The sequence below is a fragment of the Rhododendron vialii genome, chromosome 4a, assembly GCF_030253575.1.
Source record: "Rhododendron vialii isolate Sample 1 chromosome 4a, ASM3025357v1".
NCBI lineage: Eukaryota > Viridiplantae > Streptophyta > Magnoliopsida > Ericales > Ericaceae > Rhododendron > Rhododendron vialii.
The window spans coordinates 24,434,064-24,445,972 of NC_080560.1; the positions used below are offsets into that span (position 1 = coordinate 24,434,064).

At 43.2% G+C, this 11,909-nt stretch overlaps 1 long non-coding RNA gene across 1 annotated transcript; it reads left to right on the forward strand.

Moving 5' to 3' along the window:
* The first annotated feature begins 6,856 nt into the window (after positions 1-6,856).
* On the forward strand, positions 6,857-9,082 carry LOC131322384 (uncharacterized). The gene is made up of 2 exons (XR_009198821.1): positions 6,857-7,251; positions 8,843-9,082. It is a non-coding gene; the product is annotated as an uncharacterized LOC131322384 (long non-coding RNA).
* Positions 9,083-11,909: the final 2,827 nt, after the last annotated feature.

The following is an 11,909-nucleotide window of genomic DNA, read 5'->3' on the forward strand; positions in this document are numbered from 1 at the left end:
GATTAACTTGGAAACAAATGCCGATACTTCTACCTTACTTCTTTTTCCCTTTCCCACGTCGACTCTTCTTTCCTAAGATGACTCTATAAGACTCGCACTAACGGGATGGTTTTACCCCTCAAAACTTGCTCGCGCGAATCTAGGATATGTATCGGCTCCTCCCCATAAGAGGCATCGGCTTCCAACTCTAACTCAGACCACTCTAGAACGTGTGACGGATCCGGCTCATACTTTCGTAACATCGACACGTGGAACACATCATGAACGTTCAATAATCTTGGTGGTAAAGCCAATCTATATGCCACTTCCCCGATCTTCTCGATAATATCAAACGGCCCGATATAACGTGGTGCAAGTTTGCCCCTAAGCCCAAAATGAGATATTCCCCAACGAGGCAACTCCTTAAGGAACACGTGATCCCCCACTTCAAACGATAATGGTCAGCGACGACGATTGGCATAACTCTTTTGCCTACTTTGCGCGGTTAACCTCCGTTGATGAATCACTTTGACTTGCTCAGTTGTTCTCCTTTGCGCTTCAAAAAGACATTGACAAATCGCTCTCATACTTTCAGAGGTTTCTTTGATCAAATCCGGCCCGACCAATGTAGCCTCGCCCAATTCGGTCCACACATGGGTGATCGACACGGTCTCCCATATAAGGCTTCATACGATGCCATCTTGATGCTAGATTGGTAACTATTATTGTACGCGAATTCGATTAACGGTAGGTGATCTTCCCAATTTCCACAAAAATCCATAACGCAAGCCCGAAGCATGTCTTTCAAAATCTGAATCGTTCTCTCGGATTGCCCATCCATTTGAGGGTGATACGCAGTACTAAATAAAAGATTGGAGCCAAGAGCGGCCTGTAGACTCTGCCAAAAGCGCGCAGTAAACCTTATATCTTGATCCGACACGATAAAAATGGGAATCCCATGAAGACGGATAATCTCGCGGATGTATAAACGGCTAAGCGTATCTATCGAATCCGTAACCTGGATCGGTAAGAAATGTGCTGAATTGGTCAATCGATCGACTATCACCCAAATGTCATCATGCCCCCTCGGAGATCTCGGTAAACCGGTAACGAAATCCATTGTCACATTCTCCCACTTCCATTCAGCGACTGGCAATGGTTGTAACTCCCCCGTGGGTCGTTGATGCTCGGCTTTGACTTGTTGGCACGTTAGGCATTTGGACATGAAAACGACAACATCTCTCTTCATTCCCGGCCACCAAAACTATCTACGCAAGTCATGATACATTTTCATTCCTCCTGGATGCACGACTAATGGTGAATGGTGAAATTCTCTCAAAATTTCCTCCCGACATGAAATGGGTATGAACAATTTTCCTTGGTATCGCATCGGCATGTATCATCCACCCCTCTAAAGCATTTCCACTAAGAAACTTGGTGCGAAACTCCTTCTTTTCTTCATCTTGCCATTGAGCCTCAATTACCCGATTCGACAAAGTCGATTGAATGGTCAAGTTGCACAAAGTGACTCCATCACGGACCTCTTCAAAACGTAGCGCATACGAACCTAAGTCATTCATCGTCTTCCATTCATGGATGGCTAAACTCGCAAGGTGAGTCGACTTTCTACTCAATGCGCCCGCTATTACGTTCGCCTTTCCCGGGTGATATTGTAACTCAAAATCGTAGTCTTCTAAATGTTCCATCCAATGGCGTTGTCGCAAGTTGAGCTCCTTTTGAGAAAACAAATATTTTAGACTCTTGTGATCAAAAAAGACTTTGAATCTCTCACCGTAAAGATAATGACACCAACTCTTTAATACAAAGACGATGGCCGCAAGTTCTAAATCATGGGTAGGGTAGTTTCACTCATGAGTTTTCAATTGTCACGATCCATATGCTACCACTCGCCCCAATTGCATCAACACACACCTCAATCCCTCCTTCGAGGTGTCACAATACACGAAGTAACCAACTCCCCGTTCGGGCACAATCAAAACCGGCACAGTAGTTAATCTTCTCTTCAATTCCTGAAAGGCCATGTCACTCCAAACAAAACGAGTTCCCTTACGAGTCAATTTAGTCAACGGAGCCGCTAGGCGAGAGAAATCTAGTACGAAATGACGGTAGTATCCGGCCAAGCCCAAGAAACTACGAATGTTGAACACATTCTTCGGTTGCTGCCAACTCATCACTGACTCTATCTTTCCTGGATCAACGGACACTCCATCCTTCGATGCGATGTGACCCAAAAATTTGACCTCGGATAACCCAAATTCACACTTGCTAAGCTTGGCATACAAATGGTGCTCTCTTAAAAGTTCAAGAACGATAGAAAGGTGAGTTTGGTGTTCCTCCTCCGAAGGCGAGTAGATAAGAATATCGTCCATAAAGACAACTACGAAATGGTCAAGATAGGCACGAAAGTTACGGTTCATTAAATCCATAAAAGTTACCGGTGCATTCATCAATCCAAAGGGCATAACAACAAACTCGTAGTGGCCATAACGAGTATGAAAAGCGGTTTTTCGAATGTCTTCCCTCTAAACTCTTAACTGGTGATAACCGGACCTCAAATCGATCTTAGAGAAACAAGTTGCGCCTCGAAGTTGATCAAACAAGTCATCGATTCTAGGCATAGGATACTTATTCTTAATGGTGATGCGGTTCAACTTACGATAATCAATACATAGACGAAGTGACCCATCCTTTTTTTGAGCAAACAAAGCCGGTGCTCCCTGCGGTGACGTACTCGGGCGGATAAATCCCAAACTCTCTAGTTCTTGCAATTGAATCTTCAATTCCCTCAACTCAGCAGGCGCGAAGCGATAAGGAGGTATGGAGATAGGAGCGGTACCAGGAAGTAAGTCAATAGTAAATTCGATTTCTCTCTCGGGTGGCAAATCGGGTAACTCCTTCGGAAACACATCCGGAAAGTCGTAGACAACAGGAGGTAACTCCCCACGCGCGGATACGTCCTTGTCTAAGGCCAAACTTGCTAATAAGGCATACATTGACTCTTGCTCCCGAAGCCCACATAAATACGGCTCTAACAATTCCCGACGCTCCCCAAAAAATTCAAAACAAGCAACCCAAGGCGGACAAATACGGACCCGACGCTTGAAGTAGTCTATGGTGGCACGAAACATAGACAACCAATCCATTCCCAATATAAGATCAAACCCCAACATGTTCAACACGATGAAATCAAAGGTAAAATGATGATCTCGGATGATAAGCTCGCAATCTCAGCAAATACGATCTAACGGCAATCTACGTCCTATTGGGGTCTCAACGAACAACGGAGGATTTATACTCTCGATTTCTAATTCCAAAGCACAAGCAAAAGATACAGCAATAAAAGAATGCGATGCTCCAGAATCAAAGAGTACTCTTGCAAATGAGTTAAATAAGAGAAATATACCCCTCACAACCGAAGTCTTCGGGGCCTGAGAAGTGATAAGAGGTGGTGGAGATGGTATAGCTGAAGTGATAGCAAAAGCCCTCCCCTGAGTCATCTGACTCAGAACATGTCCACCCCGATGACCAGAACCATGAGTAGGCGTAGACAAACTAGCTCCTCTCTCAACCTGAGATCCCTGAACTGAAGTGGTCTGACAGAAGTGAGGCTGTTGTTGCCTCTCCGTGCCCTGAAACGATTATCAACTAAAACCCTGTCGACCCCTCGGCTGCTGTACCGAACCCGACTCGCTACGAGCCCCATCCCCACGAGGACAATTCCTTGCAAAATGACCGGCCTTCCCGCAAGTAAAACACTGGGCGCGAATGTGCCTCGCTTGACCACATTCGTGGCATAAGATCGAAGGTCTATTGGAGACTCCCCGAGTCTCGAACGAAGACGATGGTGGAGGCCTAAAGTTTGACAGACCCTATGAAGTCAACATTTGATCTCGTTGTCTCTTCCTCCCTTGACTACCGAAACTTCTCGACGAAGAACTCATACCCCCCACTGGTTGTCTCGGTTCCCAAACCTTAGGATTTTTGGGTACCTCCTTTAGTATCTCGATGCTCCTTGCACATTCAACAACATCGGCAAATCTCCCTTTGCGTTGCGCCATTGCCATCCTTTTCACGGTCTCATGCAAACCCTTCTCAAACCTCCTACATTTTCTCTCCTCCGTAGCCACTAACTCTGGTGCGAAACGGGACAATGATTGAAATTTTGTAGCATATTCCGACACGGTCATATCCCCTTGCTCTAACTTCTCAAACTCATCTCTCAATTGGTCGCGACTCATTTTCGAAAAATATTGCTCCTCGAAGAGCATCTCAAATTCAGCCCAAGTTATGTTCTCAACATCTGGCTCATTTGCTTAAGCCGCGGTCCTTGCCACTCTCCTTGCGTCTTTTCGTGATTCTAGCACCGACTCCCACCTCTCATTCGCTTCCCCGGTTAGTTGAACGGCCATAATATTGACTCGCAAATCATCCTCTGTGATCTTAAGGGATCTGAAGAGTTTTTGAATTTGGGCTAGCCAATGATCAGCCACGAGAGGGTCACTGCTCGACCCGTCGAACGTAGGTGGATTTCTATGGTTGAACTCTCTTATTGCCAACAAGGAACGACTGTTTGCACTCTCCCTAGGAGCTAGGTTAGAAGTTTGCAGCCGCAAGAGTCACAACAAAATCCCTAGCAAAAGGACTTTGAACGATCGGTACCTCCTCTCCTTGACCGTGTCTGGTCCCTGCCCCCGGATTCCCATTCGGATTTTCCCCATTATGCCTAACCTCATCCTCAACCGGTGCCTCTCGGTCACGACCACGACCATGACCACAGCCACCCCGACTTTCGACCTCACCTGCTCTAGCACGCGTTCTCGGAGGCATCTAGCTATAAGTTATAAGAAAAAGAAGGTTCATCAATGACAGCATCATTTCCTGAGGTCAAAGCCCCGAACTATCCTAACACAGGTCAAGCAACTCCACGCCACTCTACTATATTGAAACGTAATGCCACATAAGTCATGTCATGTCAATGCACACAAGCACACATATGTTATGCAAAAGGCGTGACATTTTGAACCCATAAGACTGGAAGTCTCCCCACGGTCTCAAGGTATTCAAGCCTAGATGCTCTGATACCAATTTGTCACGCCCTCGATTTTCAACATAAATAAATAATCCAATTTGATAAAAGATCCTCGCATAATACAAATAATACCCAAAAGAGTTACCAATTGTTTAACTTTACGAGCAAGTCCCCAAAAGCTAAAATTACACAACTTTGGCACCACGACCCAAATTAACTTAATTACAAGTACGAATCTGTTTAGAATATTACAAACTTTTTAGTCGAAGGAATTCAAGAACAATTAGTAACAAACTCATCTTTATCAAAAGTAAATCAAATACAAAAGATGATTAAGTAATAAAACAAGGTTAGCTCCCAAAAGGTCTTCAAGTCCAAACACACGAATGCATGCGATCTATTGCTCGGTATTTTTTCCGGAAAAGAAAAGTTAGGTTGAGCTACACTAGCCCAGTAGGAAAATCTTTACCAATCTTATGTATCGATATGATGATATGTGCAAAACGAGAAGACAAGGAGGCGTAATTCAAGCAGGAGATAACAATTGACTCATTGGTGTATCGACATTCCTTTCAATCATTCAAACAACATTATCACATATAGTCACCCATTTTACATGATTTACGCACTCTACAATCTCCAGTCGGCTCGCTAACCCAAATTCCCACCTTCAGTATTTCCACCCCTTGCATTACCGTATAACACTACGAGGATTACCGTGTTACCACCCCTTGCGTTATGGTGATCCTTAACAACTCGGGTTATCGTATTACCACCCCTTGCTTTACGAAACCCCTCTAAGTCTCTGTATTACCACCCCTTGCGTTAGGAGACTCCCTAAACCAACTTCTAACCCAATCAACTATTTTCCCATACAACATGCAAGCTAAGACTCCCCCATGATCACATGCATAGATAAAACATCATACATTATGCCAACGTCATCACAAATCCACCATGAACGATCACAAATACCAACAATCTATAGAATGCATTTTAATGACATTTTAACTAAGTAATTTCTCATTCGGTTCTTGCTTATGGAAGACCAATGGAGCGAAGATAGCATCGAATAACCAAAGGAAGTCAATTTGACAAGCTTAAGATAGGTTAGGAGGTGTCCAAGAGGATTTAGAAGTGATCGGGAGTCAAAACAATCGACGGAGAAGCAACAGGAGCAAAACTGGACTTAAGCTCCTGGTATCGATACGTACCAAAGTCGTATCAATACAACATTAATTGTCCAAAAAGATAAGCTTATTGTATCGATACAACACAAAAGCTGTATCGATACCACGAGGCTTCGGGTAGTGATTTCAGCAGATTTTCAAAGCAAGCACAACAACTAAAATCCAACGATCCAAGGCATAATTCTACACCAAATCAACGCATAAACGCATAAAAGAGGTAAAGAGTCCCTACCTCGCAACAATGGCCAAGACTCAAGTGATTTGAACGAACCCTAGCCTCTTTGAACTTCGAAACTTTGATTCAAGCTTGACCCATGGATCCCCGAGCTCAAGAACGCGAATGGAAAGCCGTAAAGAGGTTGATTCTTGAAGGTTTTGTGAGATTAAATGGAGTTTTGAGTGAGATGAGAAGAGAGAGAGAGAGAGAGAGAGAGAGAGAGAGAGAGAGAGAAAGGGGAGAAAATGATCTGCTACATGTTCACACCCCTATTTATACCCCTATATCTTTTTATTACACCCACACTCCCTCAATTGTGGAGACCCATAATTTTGAGGCCGTATATAAATATATAAATATATATATATATATATATATATATATATATATTTCTTTTCTCTCTTTTTTCTCGTGTAAACGTAGGGCCCGCCGAGATAGACGGTGCGGATATTTGGTGTGGCGTATTCATGGAATGATAGAAGGGTAATTGAGGGAGTGGTGCACGTGTGAGTGTGTGGTGTGAGAAGTAGGGGATTATTCCCCCACCTCTATTATTTCTCACGGAGGAGAAATATATCTCATTCTCTTTCTTTCTCACTCTCGGCAGTCTCTCCCTCTCCCTCTCCATCCGAAAACCCTCCCTCTCTTCTCTCTTCGATTTCAACCCTTTAGAGCGTGATTCCGGACGAAGCCCAAGAATTAAAGTTGCTATTCGGAGCACGGGCTTTCCGAATATCTAAGAAAAATCTTGATCGGATCGCGTGGGAGCTCAGTTGACTTGGTCAAAGGGTCGGGTTTTGCTCAAAACCCATGAGGTAGGGATTTCTTACTCTTGTTATGCGTTTATATGGTGTTTATGTACCTAGATCGTGCCTTGTTTCGTTGTTTGAGGTTGTTTCTTCCGTTTTCGAAAATCTGCGGAATAGGGTCTTCGTTTTTTGGGATTTTACGTCTTCTTAGGCTCAGAATTGAATTTTGGTTCCTTCAAATGAAATAGAGTAGACTTAAAGCCCGTTCTAATGCCGCTGGAATCACCCGAAACCGTTGAGAATTAAATTAACGGTGGATTTTAGAATTCAGGTCTCGAATCTGTCACGTTGTTGTCTGACAGATTCATATTGCTTCAGTAAATGCCTGTTTAGCCTTATTTCGAGTGCGAATCTGACTAGAGTTCCTTCGCATCTTTTGTACTTCGTTCGATTGCGCAACTATCGGGACTGGAATCATTCAAAAATATTAACAACTCAATTTATGGTGATTTTTAGAAGATTGAGCTGAAATCTGGAAATCTGGCAGCGTGTAGAGCTGCGTTTTTCATCGTTTGTTATGGTTAAAACGATGCTATTGGTTATGGGTCCTTGTGGGTTTTAAAGATTGGTAAGTTGGTGAACTTTTGGCGTTGGAATCATTGAAAATAATTGAGTACGAAATTTTTAATGAATTGTCGAACACTGCCTGCTCTCTGGGACAGTTTTGGTCCGTTGATTATCGTTCGTCTATTTTGACTCCCTATCATTTCTAACACAATTTGAACATCGTTAAACCATCCCTAAGTTTAATTACTCGAGTTCCAATGAGTTAATGATCATTTAAGTTCCTTTGATACCCGTCAAGCATAATCTTAGCGTCGTTGTAAATGGAATACATGATGTATGATTGTTTAAGAGTACCAAAGGCTAAGTGGGACGTTGTGGGAAGTATAGTTGGTAGACTTGAGCTTTTCTAGTGATCCGAGTGGTAGCATAGTAATGCGTGTTCGCATGATTCACTTATCCTTCAAACTCTTTTGGCGCTCGTTCCATGAGATCTAAGTATCAATATTAGCGAGTAGTATGTTGGAGAGTTGTTATGGAGTCGGTACGATGTTGTGATGTACTAAGAGAAAAAGGCGCGTACAGATTTATTAATCGATGTTCGGTTATGATTGATCGTTTGGAATACATTGAAATGTGATTGTCGATGCGTGCTTGACGTATAAGTCGGTTTGATTGACGTGCTTTATTGTGTCATGAGATTAGAGAAGTGTTTGTTGAATGTGTTGTATGATTATTGGGATTCGAGTGGCTGTAATTGAGAATTGGAATGGGAAAGTGACTGCAACGCAAGGGGTGAAAATGCAGAATGGTTGAGATTATGAGAAGCACCGAAATGGTTGCGAACCTATTTTGAGTACGTTTGATTGGTGGGAGTTTAATAATGTTTCTACATGACATGTGAACGGTTAGGAATACGTACAAGCTGTTTGGAACTCTTCGGCTGTAATCTATCTTCCGTTGTGATAAACTCATTTTTCTCATGTTCACTTAACAAATTCTTTCACTCTTTGAACATATTTCATCGCATTTTCATATAACTTGAGTATAGATTTCTCTACTGGGCTAATGTAGCTCAACCTATCATTTTCAGGTGCACTACAGGGATAGAGTCTTGGAGGGTGTGGAGTGCATGCAGACATCACAGGCTAAAGTTATTATTTGAAGTATTGTCTTTTTTCGTAAATCAAACTGCATTGTACTATTCTCTATTTTGGAATACTATATCAGTTGACAAATTTGTGAGATTCAGAAATTGTATTGCAATTTGGGGTACTATATGTACTTTTGTGAGGATTTGTATTTAAAATGGTATTGTTATTTATGTTAAAAATCGAGGGCGTGACATCAATTCTCTATTCTTTCACTTTGGTCCTCAAATCAAATAATCATCAATTAAACCATATTTCTCCAATTATGCATTTAATAAACATTTTCAAAATTTAAAAAAGAAAAATATTCGGGTCTCTACACCAGCTCCGACTCCGACTCCGACTCTGATGGACATGTGAGCTTTCCCCAAGGCATTGGCTTTGCCGAAGGCCAAGTTGTGGTCCCCGAGGGGGCCGAGCCCAAGGGTGTTATCACTGCAATGCGTTTCTTCGACCTCCACCATATCTGGACTAGGAACGATGAATGGAGTCCTCTGGAAAGATGGAAATGAATGCTGAGATGATGGCTTGATCCTCAGCAGAGTCGCCAATTGTAATGGTTTGATTTGACGGGATCTTAACCGTGATTCAAGTTAGGATCATTCTTCCGCTACTCCGTGCGTCTTCCGCCAGACCTGCAACAAGTCACTAGGGTGATCACCGCCCAGTGACCCTCCGACGATCAAGTTAGATGTAGGGAGAAGTGTATAGATTTAGGGTTATGGTAGAATGGCATACCTCTCTAGGTTAGTATCTCTTTGTATTTATAGACCTTGGTTTGCTTGGCATCCAAGCTAGCGCATGGAGGGGACGCTCGGGTAACTGCCTCGGGTGACGTCATATATGACGTAAGGGATAAGACGGTTATGGAGCACATGGTCAGGTTAGATCCCCAATGATTGTGCTTGTTGCACAATCCTCAAGGGTCCCCCTTGGCGTAACTATCCTCTTTCAGACGGCTTTGGGAGCTCCGGACCGGATACGCTCCATGCTCTTAGATTCCCCCGAAGCCTCCGCCGGGGTTCTATCCCCAACCATTTTCCCGAGCAATGTACCAAACCCTTCCTAAGCCTTTAAGTCATGAGCCGGTTCCCTCTTGGGACCTCGGTTCACCGTGGCTCGATAAGGTAACCGAACCCTTATTCCGAGGCCACTACACTTTGAAAGTTTGGATTTGGACGCGTTTAAAACACGTCCGCAGAGTTGTCTTCATAGGCAGCCGAGAGTGGAATGAGTTCCTAACCATTTAGGAAACTTTTGGAGATGATCGATCAGGTGGTGGGTAAATCATGCCACTCTATTTCCCTTGTCATTCTCCTTCTCGCGCGATTATTAACATATACTACCGATAACATGACTTGACGCAGAAAGGTAACCTATTCGATCTTCTTCGGTCGTTGTCATATCCTTATCATAGCATTTTCACTTTGTTTTCTAAGTAGTTTCTATTTCTTTTTATTCTTTTCCTTCATCACTCCGACAATTCATTGTGCAGAATTTCATTTATTCATTTTCCTTGCTGAGGTGAAACCTTGTGTAGACACCCCGATTTGGAAATCCCGGACATCTTTTAAGTCCCCGATGATGATAAACAAAGCATGATTTAAACCTTTGGATTGATCTAAACCTTTTGGAGCGCTACCTTTCGAAAACCGTACACAAGTGGCCTATAAGCTTCCCAATAATTAAAACGTGCCTTGAAAGCTTTAAACAATGCTCTTTGTACTCAAAGGAGTGAGAAAACACCTTAGAACTTGGTATGAGAGTGCCGAGTAACACTTAAAATGAGTGAGTACGTGTTTTGGCCATCGTGGCACCAACGGTCTATGGTTTAGTCTGCTTTCAGCCCATTTTTTCATAAATCAAACTTCCTTATTTTTATGTTTGGATTCCACCATCTTTTAGCACATTCAAAACCCTCTTTATCGATACGGAAATCCTATTTGCACCGATGAATAGTGTAGGGAAACGGTACCGACTGCCGCGCGCGGCCGTCTCCGGCCCTAGACGGCCGATCCGAGCCGTCCAAAATTTTTTTAAAAAAACTATATACACAAAAAATAGGGTGTCTAGATCAAGCACCCTACACACATTGGATGCCATTGATTCCCGCGTTGGGCCCCTCGGTTTTTTTTTTTTAAATTTTTGGACGGTTCGGATCGGCCGGAGACGGCCGCGCGCGGCGGTCGGTACCGTTTCCCTACACTATTCATCGGTGCAAATAGCACCACTCTTATCGATATATAATAAGTCTTAATCCAATTTGAAATGAGGGAGATACAAGGATTTTGCCTAAATGACTTATTTTTCGACCACCTGAGGGTAAAATTGTCATATCTTTTGATGTACAAAATTATTTTTATCCAAACAACTTGGGTTAGAAAGTAGACTTAACGAGCTTTCCAACGGTTCAAAGAACACCCAAAACCGAGTTCGGGAGTGTCCGGGGCGGCCATTCGAAGTTCGGCCTGTTGAGCAATCACCTATACCGTACGGCGGTCAACTGTGCCGTACAGTGGTCAACTGTACCGTACGGTGGATATATTTGTACCGTACGGTAGAGTTTTTAACCGCCTAAACTTAAGTCGGTTGGGATGTGCCGTACGGTAGAGTTTATGTGTCGTACGGTGGACACAAAGTCGGTTAAAAATGCGTGCAGACCAAGTTTGCTTCATTTTCAAGCCATTTTCACTCTATAAATACCCTTGCCTATTCCCATTTCGGAGGACAAGTCATTTTTACTCCTTTTCACTTTCAAAAACACCGAAACACCTCAAAGCCAAGTCCAAAGCCAAGTCTCATACGTTGTCACTACGGTGTACCTAAGCTTCCCCCGCTCATCCAAATTCACAAGAAGGGCCACCACATCAATCGCAACTCTCTGAAGGAAGGTTTTCATTCCGAAGGTATAAACTTTCTGTTTTTTGTATTCTGAGGGGAACCAAATGGCCTTAATTGGTTCCTTATACCAGCCTCGGGTTTGAATGGTTCAAATATTGCATGAAAATC